General features: G+C 44.0%; 1 protein-coding gene across 5 annotated transcripts in view; it reads right to left on the bottom strand.

The window, feature by feature from the left end:
* SESTD1 (SEC14 and spectrin domain containing 1) overlaps positions 1 to 25,144 on the bottom strand; it is a 1,198,983-nt gene that overhangs the window by 1,068,112 nt on the left and 105,727 nt on the right. For 2 of the 5 annotated variants that reach the window (XM_069616097.1, XM_069616098.1), the window contains exon 3: positions 8,181 to 8,261. The exons of the other annotated variants lie outside the window; for them this stretch is intronic. The gene's annotated coding sequence lies outside the window, so the exon portion shown is untranslated. The remainder of the gene's footprint in view (positions 1 to 8,180; positions 8,262 to 25,144) is intronic. 5 annotated transcript variants of the gene reach the window in all.

Here is a 25,144-nt window from a genome sequence, read left to right as displayed (position 1 = left end):
ACCCAGCAGAAGGCCGAAGTCGGGGGTAGCCAAGTGCCACTTGTGAGGAACGTGAAGGTGTCCTCCCAGGTGGCCAGGGAAAGGCCTTTGCTTCGGATCCTGCCCCTCAGGGTGGATATATTCGAGGACGGATCACCTAGGTGGAGGAGACTTGTGGAGTGGGGACGAGGCATCCTTGGGTGAGACACAGTATCCCCCCCCCTTTTCCCTTTGAAAAAAAGAGGCAGATATCCCCCAGGCCTTTGTAGGGTGTTTCCAGTCCCTTCCCTATTTTTCTAGTAAACCATCTCCTAGTACACACCAGTCAGGTACTAGGATGACGAAGAGACAAACAAGAGCCATACTTCCTCCCTTTATTGACTCGTACAAATACAGACACCACTCTGGTAGTGGGACAAGGAAGAGGGATGCTGAGTACCAGGACTGTTATGCAGTGAATGAGGATTTCTTGCACCCAAGGCCAAGGGGGCAGTGTAAATGGGCCACTCAGGTGGGGCTAATGAGATCGCCTGTGAGACACTTGCAGGAGAAGCTGTAGGTGAAGTCAGGGAGACGAGTGCCCGAAGCGCCTACGAGCTGCAAAGCCGTTGCAGCGGAACCAGACTTTAGAAGGGCTCCGATAGCAAAGCTGGTTTGCATACCTCCTGGAGTCAGAGAGATTCCCTCCCCGTTCCACCAAGTGGCAAAGATCCTGGAGAAGAAGTGAGCTGAGCCAGGAGCAGCTACAGCCACAACATGCCCGTCGCTGTGGAGAACAGCGCCAGAAGACATCGTACCCTGTGAGTCAGAGAAGCCTGGAGGACTCTGAGACACTGAGGGGTGCACTGCGTGGTTGCTGTAGGTCGGATAGCTCACGAGAGAGCGAAGAGCCGCGTGGGCTATGTGAATCCCGGTCCAGACTGAACCGATTACTTTTAAATAATAACTATAACAAAGTTGCTGAGAAAACTGAAGGATCTTTTTTTTTTGTGAATACCAAACTGGGAAAATAAATGAAAATTACATGGCCAGGAGAGGACCACGGAAACAGTAATATTTGAACTTGTGAATACGCCCGTGAACATGGTACAAGTTTCCAGCAGGAGAGTAAACAGGGAATTTGTTGTTGGTTTACTCAATGTGACCGATTTGAACAAAATGAAACTTTTTTTAATATCGATCTGAAAGAAAGCAAGTGTGTTTTTGAATACCAAATTGGATGGAAAGCAGTTTGGTGCAATTCTGTGATTAAAAAAAAAGAAATGCATAACTTGAAAAAACAAGCATTGGCAAGCACCATACAGATAGAAGGAACTGTGTAACTTGAAACAGTGGCAGGGTGCCTGTAAAGAAGAAGTAATGTGTGTTGGTTGCATGACCTGGAATGGGAGGTTCGACAACTGCACCTAGACCAAGGACACCACTCTTAAAGGTAAAGCCACTTAACTCACCCATAAGCTTGTGATTGAATATAAAGGAAAACCTTGATGAACTGAAATTAAGAGCCAAACTCTATGATATTGGTGAAATTGGCGAAAGGCAACCAAGCCAGACGAGCTGGGAAGTAGCCCAAGGAATTGTGTTGGAAACATTGAGAGACTTTAACCTTGGGGAAGGGAACCTCTCTTTTTGTGAATTGTGTTTTGGAACACTGAGATACTTGAAAGCTTGGGGAAAGGAGAAAAGTTCTGAACTTTTATTTAAACACTTCTCATTTTGAGGCTAACATCCCTACACATTGTATACAATTAGATGTGAGGGAAAGTATAGGTTTTGGACCCAGACAGACATTTGTTTTGGACTTCCTGATACAGACTATCGTTAGTTTCCCTGCTAAATTCCTGCTCATTAAACAAGCACGCTATTAATATACATTACTATATCCAGGAAAAGAATTTAGAAATAACATGCATCACAGAAACCTGAATAAAGGACTCTTGCTGTTTAAAAATAGCCTGGCCTCACCCTCAGTTTTCACATTTTGGGGGAAAAACCAGCTACACAGAGTTGGCGTTGCCCTCCTGGCAAAATTCGACCTCCACGTTTTTCAATCCTCTTTGATTGCGCTGGCTGTGAAGTTATTCACTTGAAATTCCTCCCAAATTAAAACTGTTGCATCAACTTTATTTTGATTCATCATCCACCTGAGACCATGCCAAGCTTTAATGAGGACTTGATACATTTACTTGCCCCTCTCAATTAACCTAATAGCGCCACCATCTTACTTCGAGATATGAATCGCTGGCTGGGAAATCCTGGAGACAAGGATGCCTGTGAGCTGGAAAGACTCTTTAAATGCATGGATTTTACAATTCTTAATACCAAATCAACCAACTTGGGAGGTAACACCCTAAACTGGCTTACCTCAAGAAACATCTCCATGGAAATTACCAATAGTAGAGCCTGCGCAGGGTCTGAACACTCTTTTTTAATGCTGTATATATCTGCCCAGTAAACTCCTGAAAGTGCACACCTTGTAAATTCCTACTAGTTACTCTTTTTGGCAAAGAGTAAACTTGGGGAAACAAACTATGCGGTAAGCAGGTCATAGACCTCATTCATGGATCTGACCCCCACCCAGAGATGTTGGCGACCGCTTATAATCCTCAACTGTTTTTGGACAGAGTGGCCCCTTTAAAATCTAAATTGATCAGAGACAGTGTCTGCCTACAACCTTGGTATACTCCAGCCCTGGCAAAGTTACAATTTGAGAAGAGAAGGCTTGAATGGATTTGGGAAAAAAAAACAACTAGCGTCACTACAAAAAAACCTATAAACAAACTTATGAGGCAAAAAGGAACTTCTAAAATAATGAAATGGAGTCTGCAGGGAACAACTCGAAACTATTTTAAAGAAGCGATGTGAAACCTAAATTACAGCCCCAACAGTTTGCGGCAACCGACAACGACTGCAACATGGTGAAACAAGCATTTCCAAACAAAGTCACATCTGCCCGCACCAAGATTTCTGAATCACGACAAAAATGATTTCTCAAAATGAAATCACTCCAAATTAGTTCTTCTCATTTTCAAACGTATCAGAAGAAGAGTTTAAAAAGATTCTCAAATCGATTTATTTTTTCGTTTATAAAACACAGGGGACTCAAGGCGCTGTTACAACCAGTTACACATATAAAAAGCTTGCAGTGGAGCAGAAAAGAAGAAAAAAAAAACAAAACAAAAAAACAAACAGTGATCAGGGAGAGATAGAGCATCCCAACATAAATAGTTATGCGAATAGTCAAGGTTTTAGTGATCTTCTGAATACCAAGTAGGATTGCTCCGCTCACAGGGATGAAGGGAGGCAATTCCACTGTTTAGCTGCAAAGGTTGGGAAGCTGGCACCACCAGCGTTGGTGCGTTTGAATTTAGGTTGCAGTCGTTTTTTACAGTGGGCTGTTCTGCTGCGTCTGCTCGAATGATACCTGATGATTTTCTGTGTCAGGTATATTGGAGTCGAGTTGGACAGGCATCCGTGGGTGATGGAGTGTTTTAAAGATAATGCATTCTTTGATAGGTAGCCAGTGGATATTCTTCCTGGCTTTGGAGATATGTTCACGTCTAGGGATATTCACTGCGGCTTGAATTGCATTGTTTTGGATCACCTGTAATTTTGCAATTTTCTGGCTAGAGATGCCAGCAAACGGGGCACTGCAATAGTCCAACCTGGATCCTATGATTGCACAGGCAATTGTGAGACTGCTGTCTTGGGAGAGGAAGGGTCTTGCAGCAATAAGAGGCAATGGCATTCACTTGTGAGGGATAGTGTTGAGTCAAGGTGCACACCCATGGTTTTACTGAAGAGGAGATTGGGATCTGTATGCCCTCAACGCAGAAGGAGGTATATTGAGCATCAAGATTCCGGATAGTGGCTGATGGATCAACCAGGAGGCGCTCAGTTTTACCGTTGATAAGGCAGAGGTGATAAGTGGCCATCCAGGCCTGTATTGAGGCATATACCCAGTTTAGTGTGCAAGCGTCTTCAATGTAGTTGCCAGTTAGGGGGTAGAAGGATTTGTGTGTCATCAGCGTAATTCCAAAAAGGGCTCAGGTGTATATCTTGTGGAGTGATGTGTACACACAGGAACCTTGGGGGACACTGCAGGGTATGGGAGCACGTGGGGCACTGTGGTTCTCAGCAAATATCTTAATCAAGGAAGGAAACCACCTAGGATGTGGCTTCTGGTGAGAAACAAGCTGCTGTTGTCAGGTGCTGGCAGAGGATCTGGTGAACAACGAGGTTGAACGCTGTTGAGGTTCAGGAGAAGGAGGAGGGCTGCGTTGCCCTGATCTCTAATCTCATCCAGTTGGTTTTTGACTCGAGCAGGGCAGTTTCCGTGCCATGGCCAGGTCAGAAGCCAGATTGACTTATCCCTAGTATATGATGAGTTTCTAGAAACTGTTGGATCTGTATGTATGCGGCTCTATCCAGAATGTTTAAGAGAAATGGGACTGTGGTGATGGGCCGGTAATTGGCGGGAACTGCCGGGTCAAACAAGGTTTTTTCATCAAGGGGAGTACCCAAGCCTCTTTCTGGTTAGTTGGCATTAGGCCAGCTGGGAAAGAAGCATTAATGGATTTGGTGATGAATGGGATCAGTTTTTCTCCACAGTCCTTAATGATGGTTGGAGGGCAGATGTCTCCTTTGCATCTACAGGGTTTCAGGCTTTTGAGAACTGAGGCTGTTTTCAGGTGGGCGACAGCGGTGAAGGAGTGGGGTGGTTGGTTTCCTATGAAGGTACTGAGGACGAGGGGGGCAGTGGGGTGGCAGTAGATTTGATCCCGGATAGCTTCTGGTGGATGTTTTTACACAGGGTCTCAATGTTCTCCAGCATAGTGGTTTGAATTTTAGAGCACCAAGCTACATCTTTGATGATGCTTGGAAGGGAGGTGGCTGGGGATTCCAATTCCCTCAAGATGGTGAAAATCTCATTGGTGTTAAGACTTCGCATTGGCAATTCTCGGATGGTAGAAGAATGATTTGGCTGAGAGAATTGCTTGTTTGTACGGTGTTGCTGCCAAGGTACAATTTTTTTGTGGGGCGAGGACTGATTTCTTCCAGTTGGATTTGTGTGGGCGTTTGCCTTTGCGCAGCTCAGAGAGGTCTGGGGTAAACCATGAGTTAGCAACTAGACGAAAAAATTTCATTTGTACATATCTGCTAGTATGGTATGGGCCTTGGAATGTAGGTGATGGGGTTGGAGAGCTTGTAGTAGCGGAACAATACTATCCCTTGTGAGATTACTGAGAGCTACATGTCCAAGCTGGGGTCAGGGAGGGGCGAGAATGTGTAGTGGTCTGATCCAATGGCGCAAAGGAGACTATATAGTGGTCAGACCATGGACAAGGTGTAGGAGCGAGGATTGTTACCTTGCAGTTGCGGTCGGAAACCAAGTCTAGTGTGCGGCCCTGAATGTGGATGGGGGTCTGAACAGTGTCGGAAGCCAAGGTTGCTAAGTGCGTTGGCTACTGCGGATGCCTGCGAATCCAACAGGTAATTGAGACCCAAGTTAAGGCCCCCTAGAAGGATAGTTCTAGAGGGTGGCTTAATGTTAGCTTCCATGGCCTGTGTGAGATCTTCAACGAAGGAAAGGATGGCTCTCGGGGATGTGTCCTACATTCTGACTAAGTGAGATCCTTCCTCCCAAATTTATCCTACAAAATCCGAACATTTTTGCTCCTTTTTGGGTTTTATAAATTCCTCCTTTAGTCATGGTAATGTTCCTGACATAATCAAACATGTAGTGGTCATCCCCTTGCCAAATAAAACAGGCCCAAATAAACATTTTTGTATTTTATGTATTTATAACGCGCACCCACAGGCCCGGGGGCATCAGGGTGCCAAACTTGAAATGATTTACATACATAGTTCACATGGTTACATACATGTATTTACAATGGCAGTTAGGAAGCTGAGATATAGTGGCAGAAATATGTACATGCGATTACAGGGCATTGGGTCATAGCATGACATAGAAAGAATGAAACGGTCATCATGGTATTAACATAAGATCGGCAGGTAAAATATGCCATAAATTCGACAAGTCAGAGGCTAAGACAGGCGACTGCGAAACTATGACGTAAATGCAATAAGGAGTGCCTGACTTCTGATCAAAGAGCCACGTTTTCATTTTTAACTTGAAGATGTTAAATGAGTCCTCAGATCTGATGGTGGCAGGGATGGTGTTCCACAGTTTAGAGGCTAGAACAGGGAAGCTGGTGCCTCCAGCTTTTTGCAGTTTAAACCTTGGTATCGATAGGCTGTGGATCTGGGCAGTTCTTTGAGGTCGGGTGCAGGTATGGAGAGAGAGCCGGTTGGAAAGGTAAGGGGGGCCTTATTGTCCAGGTATTTGTGGGTAAGGGCAAGTGTTTTCAGTGAGATTCTCTGCTTGACAGGTAGCCAATGTAGGTTAGTTCTAGACTTAGAAATGTGATGGTTTCTGGGAATGTTTAGAGCTGCCCTGATGGCATTATTCTGGGTAATTTGTAGTCTATTGAGATTCCCTTGGCTAGTCCCCAAGTAGAGAGCACTGCAATAGTCAATTTTAGACATGATGAGAGTTCTGGCTAGGGTGATGCTGTTCGGTGTAGTCAGAAAAGGTCCGCAAGCTGCAATAAGTTGCAGGTGTAGGCAGAGGCTGATCTGACTGCATTAGTTTGGCGTGTGGCGCTGAGATAGAAACCCAAGGTTTTGGTGTCTTTGGAGACCTTAATGATGTTTCCGTCTATGATGAATGACCGATAGGACGATGATAGTTTGTTGAGACGTTGCGAGGAGCCCAGGATGAGGAGCTCCGTCTTATCGTCGTTAAGGCATAATTCGTGTTGGGCCATCCAGGCCTGGATGACCAGATAGATGTCATTCAAGGCCTTGGTGAGCTATTTGTGCCCCTTTACCAACATGCTCCATTACGTATTGAAAATCATTGACAAAACCGTAATGTTAAAGCTCCAGCAACATTTGGAAAATTCAAATATTATCCACTCAAATCAATCAGGTTTTTGTGCATACTAGAAAGTGCTCCACTAGATCTCCAGACATATATACTTTAACATCATGGATGACAGCAAATCAGGGCTTTTTATACTTTTAGATGTATCCGCCGAGTTTGATTTCCTCAATCACAAGCATTTACTGACATCCTTATCCACCTTTGGCGAATGCTCTAGAGACGTGACAAATTGGATCAGCTCCTTTATGAGCAATAGGATTTCACGTGTGCGTTGGGGTGGCACTTCTTCAGATACTGAGCACATATGTTGCAGCCTTCCACAGGGAGCAGGTCTATCACCTACACTGGTCAACATGTGCATCAAGCCCTTTGTGACCGTCACCACCTTAGACATCAACACAAACTATCCACTAGTCAGATTCAGCCCTATCTACGGTCTTGTGAAAGGTTGGATGTCCCATAAATGGATGTGCATAAATCCAGCCAAGGCGGAACTAATGATTTTCGGTTCGACACAAGCCAGAGCCAAGTTGGGCTCTGAATATTCACAGATGAGCATGGAAAACAATTGCATCCAGATCAAGGATGAAGTAAAAACGTTGAGTGTGCATATGAATGCCTCCATGAGCTAAGATGCACATGTTGATGGTGTATTTGGAAGCTTGCAGTACCACCTGAAGATGTTAAGGCATGAAAAACCATTTGTGTCCTTTAGAAACCGGGTAACACTGGTTAGGGCAATTATTATGCCCTGCCTAGATTATTGCAATGCCCTCTTGGTTGGTGCAAGCAATAGCAGTGTAAAGAGACTGCAAGTACTCCAAAATGAAGCCGTGCGCATCATTAATGATATTCCCAAGATAGCACTTTTCACAAACTAGGAAGAAGCTACATTATTGGCTGACTGTGGTGGCAAGAATATGTCTCAAGGCCCTTTCTTTCGCACATAGATGCATTCACAGCAATGCCCCTGCCTACTTAAAGGAACACATGAAACCATATGTTCCATCTAGGCAACTTCGTTCTAGGTCGATTGGCCTGCTGACTGTTCCCAGGACCAACAAAACCAGAGAACTTGGGCAATCTTTTCCTGTCCTCACTGGCCAGGCTTGGAACACTTTACACACACTTTGTTTGGAATCACGCTATTTAGTGTTTCAGAAACATAAAAAAAAAATTTTTAAAAAAAGAAGAAAACATTTATTTTACTGACTGGTCTTTGATCATTAGTCCATTGGTACTTATTTACCTCCTGGAAGTTTACGTTTCTGTCCCGTTTTACAAGTCCTTCTGTGTACATGCAGCACTCTGATGCTTGTGAGCTTCGGCGCTTTAGAAATAAAAAAAAATATATATATATAAATACCATTTATTTATATTTAATCAAAGTTTAAAGCCCAAACTTTATTCAGTTGTCTGTGTCTACTTCATGATACCTTCACACACTACTTTAATGACAAAGTTGCAATCATGAGGCTATGTTGTGCCCAAATATGGAATGGGAAGGTACCACAATTAAGATATTTCAAGACCTGTCCTCCTATACCCTGGGATAACAGAGACCATGCAGGGCCCTGACAAGTTGGTTGGCAGGAGAAGGAATGAGATACACGTAGGACAACCCCTTCTAAGTGTCGTTTGAAGATGGGAACAACCAGTGTTGAGGGAAGCTGAAGAAGTGCCCACCCCCCTCTAAGAGTTACAGAATAAAAGAGGTGACAAAGTTGATAGAAGCCAGGACTCCATTAGAGAGACGTTTTGAATGAACTTTACCCAGCCTTGCAGAAGGGGAACATTGACGTGAGCGAGGAAAATCCACTAGATGAGCACACCATCCCCAAAGACACACATGTGAAGGGCAGTGTATTAGAGTGAGAACTAAGGTAGGTGTGTGGGGGATGGGGGCAGGGGTGAAGCAGTAAAGAACTGGTGTACTGAAGATTTGTTATGGTCTAAGATCTAGAAAAGAGGGGGATGAGAGACAATGAGATTGTTAGAGAGGGCGGAGAGGCATGTGGGTGGCCTACATGGTGGCCCGGCTCCTGTCGGTCATCTCAGGGACATTCCATGCTGTGGGGTCGGAGGATTCCCAACATGTTTGTTAGTTGGGGTTGTTGGGGTGGGTGGGGTAGGCAAAAGTGGTGCGAGGTTACTGGCAGCAACACAGCCCTGGGCTGGAGATAGGGGACTTCAAGGCCACAGGGACATATACCTACCTCCTTTAACATAGTGGCGCACAACACCAACATTAGGGTGTCAACCCTGAATGAGCATGGTCTGAAATCTCCCTGTAAGAGGTCCCTACTAGATAGGAAAATCACAAAGAGGGGGTTGGCGGTGGCCTTCATACCAGAAACTCACTATATAAGGGGGAAGGAATGAGGCATTCCAGGGAACCAGAAATGCCTGGCATGCTGGGTGTCACAAAGAGGTGTGAGTGGGCACTCTTCTCGAAGGTGCTGAAATTCACAAAACCGCAAATAAAAAGCAGCCCTGGATGGGAGATTAGTGATGGTGGAAAGAAGGGCAGTGACTTTGGAGATGGTGTACGCTCCGATCACTGACCAGATCCCCTTTCTAAGAAAGGCGCTAACGGAGATACAGGAGTGGGCAGAAGGCGGTCACAATTGTTGCAATTGTTAATTCTAATTGTTTATTTATAGTGCGCATCGGGCCCGTGGGCATCTGGGCGCATAGTGGGTTACAAGGTTGCATATGACATGACATTAAAGTACAGTTATACAATAAACAGGAGAAAGGAATCGTCAATGTGCATATATACAGTAAATATCAGTATAATCTGCAGAGAGAGGTACCAGAAAACAGGCCATGGGGGTGATCGGTCTAGGGAGTGAAGCCGCTTCTTGGCGTTGGTCTTAAAGCAGTGGAAGGGAGCTATGGCTCTTAGTGAGCAGGAATTTTAATTTGATTTTGGATCCCACACAAGACTGTAAATCTCGGTTTGGTAGGGGGCAGAGGAGCACAGATAAAATGATGAGGAACTGGGGCTCTATTTCAAGGATGGCGAGTGGTGCGATACCTGTAGACATCTTCACCCCGACCCCAGGGGCTACAAGTTCTACTCTGCCCCACATATGACACTCACCAGAATAGACCATCTCCTTATAGAACAAGGGCTTGCCCATTTAGTACTGGATGGCACAATCGAAGGGTTAACGTGGACGGATCACCACATGGTGGTTACAACATTCGGGTGGGACATCCATCCCCTCTGGACCCCAAGATGGTGCTCAATAACACCTTATTGGACAAAAAGCTCTTTAGAGACCAGTTGGGGAACAAATCGCACAATCCCTTCAAACAATTGATAATGGGGAGGTGGCCACGAGGTATGTCTCGGAGGCAGCTAAAGCCTCGATCATGGGACAGCTTATAGCAGCAGGGGCATGAAGAAAGAAGGAAACTTGAGGCCGAGTTAGTTGCTTTAAAAGGGCCACTACAGGGTTCCGACCAACATGACAGGCAGTCAATAACAGATTCTGAAGCTGTGGCCATTTCTCCTGAAACTGCTAATGGATCAGATAATTATAGGATGCAGCTGACAAAGCAGAAGTATTATGAAGGAGGATAAGGTGAAAGCGCTCCTGGCTCACAGGTTGAGGGTGCAAAATCTTGACCGAATGGTGGAGAAGGTCATGGGCCTGAGTGGGGAATTCAATAACGACCCAAAGGATAAAACTCTGGAGTTTGCACAGTATTATTGGACCCTGTATGGGAACGGGGACAAGACCCCGGAGGAGAGTTATCTAGCAGGGCTGGGCATCCCCAGTCCCCCGGGCCCCTGATAGGGCAAGGCTAGATGCCTCAAAACGCTGGAGAGGGTCACAGCCATGATAAAGCAAATAAAAAGGTAGGCAAGTCCCTGGGTTTGGACGGCTTTACTTCTATAAAAACTTTGCAGATAAATTCTTGGGCCCTTCTTAGTTTAGGTATTTAATGGAATTAGAAGCAGGGCAGAGAGCCCACCCTAATTCCTAGAATCTCTGATAGTGGTGCTGACTAAAGAGGCCAAGGACAGAGCTTGATGTTCCTCATACTGCCTGATATCACCTCTGAATCTTGAAGCAAAAATGCTCACCAAATTATTGGCATTCAGGATGGATGAGGTCCTCCCGGCGTTGGTCCACAAAGACCAAGTGGGATTCATCCAGAACAGGCAGGGCTCAGAAAAACATTGGACCCGATGGCCGCGCCTACTATAGGGGCATCTGGCATGGTTATGCTATCCCTCGATGCCGAGAAGGCACTTGACCATATCAGTTGGACATTTATGGAAATGATCCTGGGGAGAACGGGATTCGGGAGGGTATGGATGACATGGGTTAAGGGCTTATACTCAAGCCCGTCGGCCAGCGTGTAGATTAATGAACCTAACCTGTCTCACAATCCTTTGGGCTGGAGAGAGGCACTTAACAGGGGTGCCATCTTTCTCCCCTTCTGTATGCTCTAACAATGGAACCTCTGGCGGTGAGCATCAGAGCAAACTACCAGATAATAGGGGTGACGATAAACAAGATCTTCAAATTGAACATTTATGACAGCTGTACGTGGTTAACCCAAGGGACTTTATATACCACACACCATAGCACACAATAGCTGCGTGATCCCTCAGAGGAGCAGGAGCTTCTCGATCACTGCAGGAGCAGTGAAATCATCCATCTGGTGAGACCGAAGCAACATTCCGTTGCTAAGGTAAGCCTGTGGGCTTTATCTTGACCACAGTTGAAATCAGCTGATTTTGCATATCAGCGTAGCGGAACGCGCATCCACCCCTACTCATCCTCCATAATTACTGCAGGAGGTTCCCTGCTCTTTTCACAGTGCAATTGCTGCTGCTTCATTTTGCATGGTTTTATTTCTTCATTGCGTACCACAAGTTCTAGCACTTGCTAGGATGGCTAGTTTTACCCATGACCTGCAGTCCGCCATTTGATTGGATGACCCCCCCCCCCCCCATCTAACAATTCTAGGACGCCGGCAAGCATAAGCCGGCCCACCAAATGATGGCACACAAACCAAGGCTCCTGTCCCAACCCTGTCGGATCTGAGAGCAGCCGGGCCACATGTTTCCTGCAAAGTGGTGCTGCAGCTGTTAACCGCATCCCTACGGTAAGCGCGCACTATTGTCCCATATCACTGTCAAGTACGACCCTTCATAAAGCGACCTTCACATCGTCCACGACCCCCAGGGCTTTTGACTCTCACTACCTAGAACTCTGGAACTACCACCAATATCATGCCAATACAGCTACCGCCACGCTGCCAGAACTGATATCAGATCTCACCTACAGTCTGATCTGTCACATCCATACCGCAAAACATTCTCGGCTTCAGCCTAACGGCTACCCCATTCTCCTAAAGTACAAAAGCCACCATGCTGAAGTGGTCTGCTAGGATCCCCACATAACGGTCTTTGCAAACCTCGTCTGCCGGCCCCGAGGCACTCCTCACCGTGACCACAAAATGCAGTTCAAGGCTTGTCTCGCTAAATACTTTACAAATGTTATTGTTCTAGTCACCATTGTGCTGATATCTGTTCCATGTGCTACTCAGTGGTCACCCAAATATTTTACAAATGTTGCCGCCACAGCTTCATCTCATTTACTATACAACTTTGCTGGCTTTCCACTCCAACACTACACACTTCCACTCACCACCAACAGATATTACCATGGCCCTGCAACACAGTGTTGTGACCCCTTCCCCATACTGCTCGGAAGGCACCTACACACATATGGTCCCAGGTCTGGCAGGTATTTGGTGCCCTAGACATCATCCGCTAACCCTGCCCTACTCCCTTCCTAAAACTGCAGCATTCCCCACTCCATACACACAGTGCACAACCACTCATCCTTCCACCTCTAAACATACGCAAGCTACAGAGCCTCCCCCTCCCATCCTCACCATTACAGCTAGCCTCACCAACACATCCACTATTAGTAGACAGACCACCCCATGAGTAGGAGACTCACGTCAGCATCTCTGTAGCAAAAGAATCCCTGCCCATATCATTCTGGTAGTTCCCTATATGGGTTTGGTAGTGGAAGGTATAAGACTCGCCACTCGCACCCAGCGACATCACGCATTACTCCAGAAGCAGAGCAGATCACCACCCACCTCCCCCTCTCCCTCCCCTCCCAAACACAACCCTCCCCAGATGGCCACACCACAAGCTTATAAGAATACTGCACAACAAAAGAACTATCAGAACCCCCAGGCCAAAATCCAGACATCCAATACTATCCCCAGAGACCTACCCCCAGACCCAAGCTTACCCACATTCCATCTATCCCGTTACTTAAAGGCGCCCTGTTAAATGTACGCTCATTAGGGGCACATGCTATTGACACCCATGACATCATCCTGGAGACAACAACTGGATTTCATAGTAGTGACCGAAACTTGGCTCCATCCGGCCCTGTCCCGACACTAGCTATCCCGCTAGACTACACCATCCCGAGGGCAAACCGATCAGATGCCATAGGAGGAGTAGTAGCTATAATCGCCAAGACCTCATTGCTCAAACTTTCCAATGACCCTAAAACAACCAACTTCCTCATCGTCTATAGAGCCCCCAACTCCACCAACCACCCAGAGATACAACTCCCACTCCTCATGACCCCTCTCCTTAAGCCTAACACCGGATTCATCATTCTAGGGGACATGAACCTAGGATTTCATGACCCTCAAGATCACAAAGATACAGCATTACAAGAAATGCAGTTCACTCAAATAGTCTATGCAAACGCAAAAGGCAGAATCCTGGATTGGATTCTTACCATAAACACTGAACTATCCGTAGAAAGTATCGCAGAAATTACATGGTCAGACCACCATCTAATCCGCTTCAACATAAATATAGCCAAAGCACAAGAAACACCCCAGCATTCTCACATCCCTATCTTGGTGAGAAATGCGCGTAAGCTCACAATAGAAAGCCTGACCCCTACCCTCTCCAAATTACCGGAGACACAGCACATCATGAGCACCAATCCAGATAGCATCTCCGCCACGCCATCTACCACTCTGGCCTTAAAACAGCCATTGATGAAATAGCCCCACGCACATCAAAAATCCCCAGATCAACCAAACGCAGTAGCTCCTGGTTCAATGAAGAACTAATTGCGGGGAGACCAAAAAAAAAATTTTTTAAAAAAGCAAAAAGCTTTAGAACGCCCAACTAAAAAAATAAGAGACCTTCTACCGACTCCACCTCCATCAAGGAGTTTCAGGCAACTTTCAAAACCTAAAAATCTGCTGTCATTGCCCACAAAGCCAATGCACTGAACAAGTGCATCAACAATGCTACCTCCAATAGTAAACAACTATTTGCTATTATCAGAAAACTGGAAACACCCATTTCACCAGCTAGCCCCGTCTGCCCTAGCAAAGCATGGCGTGCAACCATACAGGACGCCTTAGCCTCCAAAATCACAACCCTTCAAGATAGATATACTATTGAAAAGAAAATGAATGGCCAATACAACGGAGGACACGTCCTTAACCTCTCAAAAAATAATAAAGATACAGCGACCAAATTCAATTTTACTATGTTCTCTCAAGATCTCAAGACCATCGCTTCACTCAAACCATCCAATTGTAACGGTGACTGCTTCCCCATCAAATTAGTCAAGCTCTGTGCCCCCACCCTAGTACCCATTACCAATTTCACCAATGCTTCCTTTCCATCTGTGCCAATATTAAAGAAGCCTGGGCCACTCCCCGTCTTAAAAAACCTACTCTGGACCCTACCTACTCTGGACTCTGCCCTACCCACTAATTACAGACCCATAACCACAGTACCCTTCCTCCTCAAATAATTGCATTAATTGCATACTCCCAAATCCAAGCTCACATAGAAAACAACCACCTGCTAGGAGATGGACAATCTGGTTTTCGTCCCGGAGATAGTACTGAGACAGCCCTACTAGATCTCAAAAACCAGATGAACTCCATTAGAGTCAAAGGGAAATTAGGTATCCTCCTCTTACTCGACCTCTCTGCCGTGTTTGATTTGGTGGCTCATGACAGACTATGCACAGCACTCTCTAACAAATTCCACCTTTGAACCGAATAGACCACTTCGGTCAAAAATGTCTTATGTGAACGCACATCAAGAGTAGCCATTGGCGAGGAGGCGCCCGACCCTATACCAGTACCAATAGGAGTACCTCAAGGGTTGTGCCCCTCTCCTACTTTATATAATGCTTACACCAAACTCCTCTCTGCAGCGTTAGGAGAAAAAGAAAGAAAGAGAAAGAGAGAGAGAAAGAGAAAAAGAGAGAGAAAGAGAAAGACTGAACACCGTTTTGCTGTGGCGGCGTTTGTGTTTCATCCATTCACTACATCGTGCTTCACAGTTTGATTTGTTTTTATTTTTTGTTTTTGCGAGCGAGTGGAGAGCAAGAAGCAGTCTCCCTTTGCTCCTCCCTGCAGACAGCAGATGGCACGGATTGCGGATTACAGTTAAAGGTGAAAGGACGCCTTCACTTCAAGTATTTACACAGACTGTCTCTCTAGTGACGCGCACGTCACGTGATCATCAGCTGTGTTCATTAGGACTCCGGGAGCGCCCTTGCGGCGTAAGCCCTGCGACTGAAGGGCTGTGAACACTGTTTTGCTGTTTGGCGGCTTTGGAGTGTGGAGTGCCCCGCTTGCTCGTTGGGAGTAAAGCTGGCACCATCCCTTCACAGTGCAGCAGGTAAGAAGTTAATTATGGCCGAGGCAGGCCCCCTGACACACTCACAATTAAAGCACTCTACACAGGCGAACGATAAAACTTTATTGATAGAGGGGAATCTGTACACTGATAAATGTGATTTAGAGGGATACAACTGGTCGCGTCAAAAGAAAAACAAGCTACTGGCTGTTGGCACACATATAGATCAGACAATGCAAATCGAGTGAACAGCCCCCTGCTTTTCCATCGTTAGCGCAACTGGCAAGTAAATATCCCTCAGAAACCTCTCTCTATATGCCTTCAACGTCCTTAACAGGTGCCGCAAGGAACGGCGTGGTAGCAGTAGTAAACATGGGAGACGAGCGTGGCAAAGATGGAAGTGAGGGCGCACAGATAAACGGAGTGATTGGGCTTGAGGGCGCTTCAGATGTCGCCGGAGGAAACGAAAAGTTAAAAATCAACAGTACTCTATGCCCAAGTCCAAACGAAACTACACACAACGGTGATAGAGGAAAAGAGATTGAAATTAACACGGCAGTCTTTGACTCTCCCTTTGATGTTTCAGACATTGAGTTATTGCAACTAGAGGTTCCGTGTTTACTGAATGAAGCTAATTCAATGAGATTTACATATCCGCCCGTAGAGGGAATAATCAAAGACTCGCATGCAGGAAGGAACTCTATTAAAACCCCTTCAGGCCTTGGACAAACAAAAAACAACACCAAAAATGCCTTAACAAATAAGGATTTGTTCGAAGAAGGCAATGGAAACACCAGCAGTACAGGAGCAATGCATGCGAAAGGAAAACCAACCTCTTGCATGAGCCATTATGGTAGAACCAGCCATGAACGCACAGCGCCAAATGGTAGCACGCCCAATAGCGGATTCGACTTTCCAGGACGTGAGGCGCGATTAACTGAGCGCTTAAAAGCAGATTTTGAAGCCATGAAGAACAAACTAGCAGAGAGCTTCATAGACACTAATAAGATAAAGGAAGATATGCGCGCCTTGAAACTCCTAAAAAAAGGACTTACAAACAAGTCCGGAAATAAATGGTCAGCTAGTGTCTTTCAAATTTAACACGAACCAATCATTGTTCAAGAAACAAATGTATGTGACACCAGCAAACTTGCAAAACAAGAAAATGACGATACACCAAGAGGCAAGAAAAGGAATTAGAACTACTGTGATGCCGATGGTAAACTGTTCAACACCTGAGCCGTCTACGTCGTCACATGAAGTTGGGCCAACGCCGCACATGGCTGCAGGAGAGCCAAAGCGAAATGAAAGAGGGTTGACAAACGGGATCAACGACACCCAACAAAACAATGTGGAAAATGAGCAATCATTCAAATCTAATTTGTCAACCGCGGCGGCAATACAAATTCGCAATAATGTATTGGCCGCCACGTCCTTGGCATTGATTCCATTTGTAAAACTTTACGAATCACTCAATGAGGAACTACAAATAATAGTGCGCAAATTAGTCTTTTAAATGGAAAAATAACCAACTTGGAAAGTGCAAATGCGTCACTCAAACAATATCTTGAAGATGAAGCTTCTAAAGCTACGTCCTGGCAAGTCGACTTAAGTGAACAAATCAGGAAAGAAAACGTTGATAAAAATACCCTAATGGAAGCACTGCTAGGCTGTTTAATGCAAGTGAGATAGGACGTAAACATCAAGACCATAGTATCCACAAGTTCGAGGGCACTCTAAAAAAACATGGAAACACAGGATGCTATAGGCAATGATGGCTGCAGCATGCCAAAAACATCAGATGGAGAGGACGCCTCAAGTCAAATGGTACAACCTAGGGAGCCACAAGGCACTAGACCTCATGAGAACACTCATCCATCATTTGGACCAAATCAAATGGGTCAGGTGGGCGACAGTGAAACGATAATTGCTAACCCAAATGAAAAGGTGGTAAACTCTCACCAAAGAAATAGAAATATCTCGACAGTTTGCTTGGAAATTGTTGAGCAACCATCAGAAAAACCCCATTGCTTCTCAGACAAATTGACATATGGAATCTTCGGTGGAGCTGCAAAAAATATTGCAAGTGACACCCTAACACCCCAACCTAAGGTTGACAAGCAGTGACATGCGAAAAGAAAAACTGAAAAAAAGAAAAATCTTGCTTTAGCAAAAAAACAAACAAGCGGTTCTAGAAAGTTCATACGAAATTTGCCGACTCCAGTCAAGCAAAGTCTCTTTACAAGAGAGAAACGAGGTGAACATAAAGACCCGGAGAAAGAAAAGAAATCTAATAAATATTGCTGGAGTATCAGTCAAAACGAACATCAAAAATCCCAAAAAAAGAATGAGACTAGACTCCGATAACGACTCCATTCAAACAGTAAAATCTTCGGTGGACCTTTGTGATCTGTCGACATACTCTGATGAAGACAATATGTCAGAGTTGAAGAAATGGATGAAAGGAGTCAGTCAAAAATGAAAGAACCAAATGAAAGAGTCGCAAAGCAAATCTTACCACAATCAACGGCAAAAGCTGGAAAAAAAAGGAGAGTCTCAAAGACATCTGGGGCCGACGGCAAAGGAGAGAAATTTATCTGAAATCCAGGAAAGTCCACAGCGAGACACTGAGTAAGCAACGTATGACTTTAAATCCAAAGCTTACACAAGCACAATCTCAGAACAAACTACTTGTTGTGGAAAAACAAAAGTTGATTGAAACAAAAAGGGTTGCAAGGAAAAATACGGATTGAAAACATATTCCGTGATGAAAACGATATGATGTAAACCTAAACAGAGGTAATGTTATTCGACTATTGTATTCAGTGCCAATATTAAGGACGGTGACCACACAAGATATTGGCATAGTGGAATACAGTTCAGAAGAACGAGTAGACCAAGTGTTGATGCATATAAAATCAAAAGCAGTACGCAAGACCATTATGGCCGCCAAAGATGAATTATTGTTTTTGGGTTTTGAGACCTCAGAAGAACTATCTGCATCAAAAAGTCCCATAGGGAAAAATAAGAACACAAAAGAAAAAGAAACTGATGAACAACGCTGAGACACTCTAAAAGCGGGTCATTCTTAGCTGCTACAAGCGAATAGAACGGAAACAAGAACAAGAAAGCATTAGCTAGGCAAACATAAGCAAGAAGGACTCGACACATTGATATCATGGAACACGAGAGGGTTCCAACACTTATTTGATGACTTCCCTGTAGACTTGACTGTAAATTTTGTGATATGCTTGCAAGAGACATGGTTGCGTATTCCGCCCGTAAAAGATTGGTACTTGACATTGCTAAATCCAGTGTAGTAAAATGCCCACGGCCGCCCGTTCTCAGGCCTAATCACAATGGTGAAAAATTGAACCACTTGGGAAGTATGTAGAAAAGAAAACCCAAATATTTGTTCAGGCGACCCTAAATCAAAAGCCAAGTGGCCAATACATGAAAACACAATATCTGTTATTAATTAACACGTACTGGAATCCAGCAAAGATCACAACAGAGAAGTTTATTTCATCAATAACGACCATAATTGATAAAAACCAAATGAAACATCAAGACTTATCGATCATCATATGTGGAGACATGAACCTAACATGGTCCAATGAGGAAAACAAGCTTATTTTAACTGCCAATAAGGAAGCACATAACACGACTACAGGGAGAGTTCAATGGAACAACGAAATGGATTCAAGAGATTGCGACATGGTCAACGTACATGTTAGGTAACATGCCGCCGAATTTCACCTGGTGAAACTTTGGTCATAAAAAGATCCTTGACTATATATGGACTTCAAAAAAACGTATGGAATAAGATCTTAAAGCTACGAATTGTGCAGACTGTACGCAGTGACCATGAAGTCTTGGAAATGACATGGCCATTAAGTCAGAAACTTGAAATACAGACTGATAAACAACCTTTAGAAGTAAATCAAGGGCGAAATCGGCTACGCCTAAAAAAGAAATAAATAACATGTCTAAGAGAAGTTTCGATCCTTATTACATATATCACAAGATTCGATAAATTATGCAGCATTATTACCTTATCAAAACATGTGTGGACCAAGAAATGCACAAAATTCAAAATCAAATTGGCATGAATGGAGTAGAATTGTAAAAGATCAGAAGAGACTGCTCAATAAGGATATTAGAGAGTTAAAACGTAAAATGGGAACTCAATCTGCATTACCAATCAAACAACGCCGACAAAAATATCGAAATTGGCTAAAAACGTTTTCCTGTACGCGTGATCAAGAACGCAGGGAGAGGATGTTATCATTAATTAAATCTATTAATTCGAGGGAAATCTGGCACATTTTAAATCAAGACAATGCCAATCAAACAGATATGCTAGCAAACAGGGTCTCTGAGAGCGACTGGCAAAAACATTTTGAAGGTGTATTCGTGGAAACTCAACATGGATCATCAATAAACCAGAACGCCGACGTAACGCAATGGGAAGTAGTGGAGACAAAAGAAGTTATACAAATCGCTATTTCCAAGCTGAAAAACTCCAGAGCTGCAGGCCCCGACGGCATTTCCAACGTAATGTTAAAAGTGCATAAAAATGAATGGTCTACCTTTATAGCCATCTTATTCAATAGAATCACTAAACAAAAGTCACTTCCAGCCTCCTGGACTGAGGCTATTGTAGTGCCAGTCTTCAAGAAAGGCAATCAGGCTTATCCAGCAAACTATCGGCCGATTGCCCTTCTTGATATTATTGGAAAGCTAATGGCTACTTTTCTTCAACAAAAATTAACAACGTGTGCAACCAACAAAGGAATTTCAGACTGTTGACAGACAGGTTTCACAAAAGGAGTCGGGACGGAGATCAACCTGACAATGATCAATTTGCTGAAACTGGAATCCCTAGAGAAGAGATCAAATCTATTTCTCGCCTTTGTGGACATGCAACAGGCTTTGACACAATAAATTGCGAATTATTATAGAGGAAACTTACAAACTGGGGTTGCCCAGAAAACATATTACAACCAATAAAGGCCTTCCACGCAAATACATCAATTTGTGTAAGGATAAATGGAAACGGAGATCTGTTAGAAGCAATAGATACAAATAAAGGGGTAAAACAGGGCTGCCCATTGGCTGCTGCTCTGTTTAAGCTGTTCATCGCCGATATCCCTGAGGCCTTAATAAACATCGATTCTACTCAAATAGGGCTTCAGCGACTTCTATCAGGTCTACAAAAATATATGGTGGAAAACAAACTGCAAATAAATGTAAAGAAGAAAAAAATCATGAAGTTTGGTCCAGCAAAAGGAAGATTAAATCGAAACTTCAAGTGGACGATCGAAAACGAGGCAATTGAAGAAGCCGCTGAAATCCGCTATTTGGGAGTAATGGTAAACAGGTCGTTATGAGAAACAAGCGGGTACAATACCTGTTTCAACGAATGGAAACGTTCTCCCTACAAGGAGCGAGAATCCATACTATATAAATGCCAAATTATACTTTATTTGGAAAGTTCAGTCTAATCCCTTTTCGGCAGTTCTACATGCAAAAAGTAGTCCCTGGCATCATCTTTGGAGCAGAAACAGGATGGAATCTAGATCACAAAATTTGAACACAACTAGAGGGAATTTTTTTGGCGCCGAGTATGAAGATTACCCAAATACATATTAGGGGTGTCACGGTATTAGTTTTATGACGGTACGATAACCTTTCTGCCAAATGACGGTATATCATGGTTATCACGGTACAGCAGGTGGAGTTGACTAACCTTAACAAATATTTTCTAAAAAGGTCATAAATTGTCAGATTTATCATCACAAACAAAACCAGACACCCAGGGACAGAATTGGGGTTTTCAACATACTTTCCATTGAAATGCTAACCTTAACAAATATTTTCTAAAAGGTCATAAATTGTCAGATTTATCATCACAAACACCAGACACCCAGGGACAGAATTGGGGTTTTCAACATACTTTCCACTGAAATGCCACCCCTTGCTTCCACCAAACACAAACACACTTGTGGAGAGGAGGAAGGGGGAGCCCTGTGGCGACTGGCAAAGCAAACTAGATTGCTTTTCTTAAGTGGCAATTTAGGCTCGGGCCAAAAGGTGTTAAGTAATCACAGACATGTTACCCTTTGGTATGGCAGCAGGGAATACCCACAGAGATGAGTGAATTTCGCAGTGTGACTTATTATATGTAAATTCAATGATAGAACCAGGGAAATCCCCCATTGTCATATGTTTAGAGAACATTATACATTATAAATATATAAACCCCAAAGCCGCCAACCCAAAGTAAACCCTTTTCCTTCTTGACACTGTATCTATTCTTCCTATTGCTAACATATTGATTTTGTGTCAGGCACGTGTGGTTTATGGAATGGCATTAAGAACTGCTCCAACTGAAAATACTTGGCAGATGGCACATTCAACAGTGCAAGACCAAGACTGCGCAGCACTTGCTTACTGCAGCCTTTCCAAATCAGATTGAAAAGCACACTTAACGGTATAACGGTATAAACAATGTGATGGTTATTATTGTTCAATGAAGTGGTTCACGGTATCTTTAACGTTATACCGTTACATCCCTAATACATATCAATAATCATAATTAGGCAGAAACTTGCATTAGAAGAACTATATGGTTCCGTCGTCTGGAAATCCCTTGTGATTCTACGCAAACTGAAAATCGCCAAGCCAGAACCAGCATGTAAAAAATATTAGCGCGTGAAGACACTACAGCCTATACTGGTTTACTTAAGAAATGGACGCAAAAGCTAGAGGCAGTTCTGAAAGCGGCAGACATCCAGATGGCAATGTTATTAGACGAGCCTCAAAACGCCAAAAAGAAAATAAAACAATGGTTTTGGATTCAAAACTTGCCCGAATACAACAAACTACCAACTGCTTTGGAACGTGGACTTGTAATGAATCCACTAGACAACATGCCACAATATCTGCAAAAATTCCCCTCTCGCTACCATCGTAATGGGTTTCTAAGATTGCGCTTAAATGCTTACAAAACAAGCAGATGCTAGTGATACGTCATATGGAAACATCAAATGACAATGCATGTAGATTATGTATGGTCAGTATAGAATCACTTAAACATCTAATTACAGAATGTACTACACTAAAGAGCCAAAGGTCAACCCACCCGAGTCTATTCGCTCCAGTAGGTGGAAACATGGAGGAATGGAGGAATGGTGGCTCAGGATTTTAGGCGGAGGCTTGGTGCATTTGACATGCTCAGTAATAAACTTCCTGGACAATATTTGGAACAATCAGGAATTGAAATGAAATAACAGATCATGTGCTTACTGTGACAAAAACATTGAAAGTCTTAGAGTTGATGAAGTGAAACATTGAAAGTCTTAGAGTTGAAGTAGTGAAATGTTAAGGACGCCGTTGCTAAATGAAAGAGAAAGAAAGAGAAAGAGAGAGAAAGGTTTTGAAGGTGACATTTTTGCAGGATGCTTCTTGGTTTCACCCAATAAACATTGGTTTACCCCATAACCTGGCCATCGCTCTTTATTTCTACATAATTTCCCCTTAAGGCTTCATGATCCTTAACTTTGACTGATTCCTTCCTTCAGTATAGTTTTCTATTTTAAGTTTCATTTTTTAAATGCTGCTATTGTTATTTGGACAGGGACATATTTTACGTGATTGTGAGAGGAGGGGAGTTCCAGAACGCATGAGCTCTTCATCTCAGGGTTCAACTGAAGTGCAATTGTGAGGCCAATGGTGGAAGACTAATGAGATCGGAAGTCTGTAGACCACCGATCTTGAGCCAGATAGATCAAAGTGAAAAAACATGAATGTGCTTCAGCAGGATGGTGGTGTGGAGGAGGTGCTGGAGTACTCGAAGCCCAATTATACTGTTGTGCCTGTACAGCAACAATAAATGGTGGGTGACTAGCTTGAGGTGAACGCTGTGGTGCAGGTGGTGTCTGAGGTAGCTGCAGTGATTCAGTAAGCAATTGTGAGGAGGAAGTGGTGGCAACGGCCGAGGTTTTGGAGGCAGCAATGGATGCTGTTGAACCCAGTGCTGCGGAGAAGACAAAGCAAGTAGAAGGGCAGTACACTGCCAACTGATGAATATTCATGGATGTAAGACTATTTTTAATGTCAGAGGGAAGACTATGCAGGCTGAGAAGTGGACTGTAGAGTCAATCCACACACAAGAAAAGTTCCCTTTTAGGGAACTCACGTCCCCTGCGCCTCAATGCCAGAAGTCTAAAGTATGGAATTATTTCCATCAGGAAAATGTGTGCAATGTCCAGAGGTTCCACGTAGAACATCTGAGCGCCCCAAAACAGCACCATCCCTAGGACATTGGCAAGCAGTGCAAAAATCAGCACAAGGCAGTAGCTCTTGCTACACTGGGAAGGGACTAGGCCATCAAGTCTGATGAAGCACTCATAGCATAGAACATGCTTAGCCACCCTGTCAAGCACAGCCGAGCCGTGTCTGGGGATCCAACAAGCAGTGTATGCTCCCGTAATTCCTTCCGGTAGGTTATGGTAGCCACGCCTCCACGTGGGGGCAACTAGCATGATCATTTGTTTCAGCATGCAAGCACATTTGGGCTAAATTGTATGGCCATGATCAGTCGAGGAGTGCTGAAGGCGAGCGACATACAGAATGCTCTGGGGAGGTCTCTGGCCAACCACCAGCCTTTCATTTGTGGGGAGGAGTAAAATGTTTCAGAGTGTGACTCATCTCTGTAATAGAGCTGTATACATTTTTTGGAGGTGGTGACTCTGCTCTTTGGGACAGATTTCTGAGCATTCGCCTCTGCGCTTGCTACTACCGAATATCTTATATCTTCATGAGTGTTGTTCAGCTCTCAAGCATTAACACTACAAGTGCTGCTGTGAACAGTGTCACTACTAGCATGCAACATCCCTACTCCAGTTTTTACACCTGGAATTAACTTCTCATTCTTTGAAAATGGCTGTGTCCAATCTTCATAATTTTCGTTAGCCCACAAAGTGTTTTGAAATGTGTTTTGACATACTTTGCTAGGGTATGGTACTCGCAAAAGATTTTAATTAAAGTCAGGCATTTGACACGCGACATAGAAAGGCTTCTACTACACTTAAGATACAGACGCTGTGTAATTACTAAAGGAAAGTTCAGAAACATAATAAAGATTTAGATAATTAGAAGGAAGACGAGACATATCCATATTTACGGCCAGAATAGTTTCAATAACAAAGTGGAACAAATCAACTCAATATATTTCAGGGTAAGAGGAAAAAAAAGAGGTGTGCTACTTTCTCAGATACGTCTAAGTCATCTGCTGGCAGCAATACTGACAAAATGGGGACAAATGCCAAGGTTCAACCTCCACTCAAATATCCCCACCACAACAGTTTTATCAGCAGGGAGGGTCCAGAGGCAAAACCAGAAAGCAATATACTCCGACTGATCAGAGGATGCAAACACAGAAGTGGATAAATCGCAAGCAAGCCCTTAATCAAGTTGTTAATGGCCATCATTAAATGGTCCAAACACAATGTGCCTCATTATAAGTT

Source organism: Ambystoma mexicanum, chromosome 9 (genome assembly GCF_040938575.1).
Source record: "Ambystoma mexicanum isolate Mex_15411 chromosome 9, UKY_AmexF1_1, whole genome shotgun sequence".
Classification (NCBI taxonomy): Eukaryota; Metazoa; Chordata; class Amphibia; order Caudata; family Ambystomatidae; genus Ambystoma; species Ambystoma mexicanum.
This window is presented reverse-complemented; position numbering and strand designations above follow the sequence as displayed.